We start from the raw sequence: 1,972 nt of genomic DNA on the forward strand, positions 1-1,972 counted from the left end.
TTAAGCCATATAAGTAATATATAGTTGTGTTATTTCAATGTGCTGTGCGTCATTTTATCACCTTTTTTATCCATATTTGTAATCTAACCACTACTTTCTTACTCTTGAATACGTATTAGTTTTAAAGTATAATGCACCAACATTTATTACTACGAATCATCTCGTCTCGACAATGAATATTAAGGCACACCCTAAGTTTGCCGATTAGTGTACATTTTATTAACGTAGCCAAATCAGTTGCTATGACACGACATGAATTAAATGAGTCCGCGTCAGTACTTTATAGAGCGGCGTTCGTGTAACACGGCCATATTTAAATTTCATGCTCAGTAATTTCTTGTTCATCTATCGGTCTCTGTTCCGTACTAAAACCGCTTGTGTTCTTCCTTCGAGCAACTGAGTAATTTGTTGTCTATGCAGTCTGTGTGTGCTTATGAGGGGGTGTATCATCCTTGTCACAGGAATGTGACCTCACAACTTCCATGAATACCTGGTGTGATTCTGTGAGTGTATTAAACCGCACAGGTTAGTTACGGACGAAAAATAACAGTTGCAAAGAAAAAGGTAAAAACTGGTAAATAAAGTGGTTTTAGACGCTAAAACACGGCATATGTGTTACGGCTGGGAAAGAAGGAGACTGAGGGAAGGCAAAAGTGACAAAGGTAAAAAATGGTTAACAGCGTTGTTTTAGATGTATGAAAGGAACGGAATACAAATTAATTATCACCGAGGTTAACATTTTCTCAAGGCGTTCGTGGATACACAGAACTTGCTTGAAAGTTATCTAAGGTTTAGTTTATTCTCTTAAAATCCAGGGTGGCGCAAAACTTGCGACACCTAGGGATTTTGAATATCAATAAAAATTAATAATTAATTTTTAGTTTTTAAAAGTCTATATTCGTATTGCAGGCTATTAACTTCGAAGCTCTTGTCGATTCGAAGTTAATGGCCAGCAATTCGAACACTTACTTCAATAAACAAAAATATAATTGTGTTTTTTATTGTTATTCAAATTCCTTATGGGTGCCACTTTTGTCCACTTTATATATTCAGTGCTTATCCCGTATATTAGATTGTATTTACCTTTAGAGTCACAGCATGTTTATCATAATTTACCATGACCGACTACTTTTCTTTTATTTATTTTTGCAGTTTAACTAATTAAAATTTCTTCTATCTATGAACTAGTTTTCTTATTCTATAAATAATATTAATGCAAAAGTGAACATATGCAAATCAAAATTGTTGTATGGAATTGTTATCTTATATTTTTGTCCTTTTATTAAATATATGCATGCTATATATCTGTATAGGTGTTCAAGAAGAAAACCAGTAAATACTGGTCTATAGTTTTAGACATTAAAACACTCGCCGATCTACTAAAGTTGAATAAAATCATACTAGGTAAAGATACATATAGCAGTGACGACCAAATAGGTAGATTTGTTTTTAATTATGCACAAAGCTACACAAGGGCTAGCTGTACTCTGCCCACCACGGGTATCGAAACCCGGTTTCTAGCGTTGCAAGTCTTCAGACATGCCGCTGTGCCACTGGGGGGGGGGCTCAAATAGTAGAAATAGACGTTAAAAAACCCGCAGATCTGCTACAGCGGGAACAAAATCTGGTCTGTGGGAAGAGAGAGCATTGCGCATGACAACCAAATAGGTAAGAATTGGTTAATTGTGTTATATTGTTTGCACACACACACACACACACCTTCTAAGACTCCTTTATCACGAAAGTGAGTTTATAGCTTTCCAGGTAGATCAGAATTTCCACGTCTTTGGGTGGTATCACCTGTTGCATGCTCATATTGGGTAACAAATTTGATACAAACTAACAAGACCTGATATTATTCGTGCCTCATCTTATTGCGGGAGTGGTTCTTTCTGTAAGTTTTGTCTTTGAACTATTAGGTCGTCAAAAAATTAATGTTGCTTTTTTTAGATGAAAAAAAAACCGAACAACT

The 1,972-nt window shown here is 35.4% G+C and overlaps 1 protein-coding gene across 1 annotated transcript in view; it reads left to right on the forward strand.

Moving 5' to 3' along the window:
- The first annotated feature begins 370 nt into the window (after positions 1-370).
- Positions 371-1,972, forward strand: part of LOC111085122 — a 43,382-nt gene continuing 41,780 nt past the window's right edge. The window contains exon 1 of the mRNA XM_022382385.1: positions 371-662. The gene's annotated coding sequence lies outside the window, so the exon portion shown is untranslated. The remainder of the gene's footprint in view (positions 663-1,972) is intronic.

This window comes from Limulus polyphemus, unplaced genomic scaffold (genome assembly GCF_000517525.1).
Source record: "Limulus polyphemus unplaced genomic scaffold, Limulus_polyphemus-2.1.2 Scaffold245, whole genome shotgun sequence".
Lineage (NCBI taxonomy): Eukaryota > Metazoa > Arthropoda > Merostomata > Xiphosura > Limulidae > Limulus > Limulus polyphemus.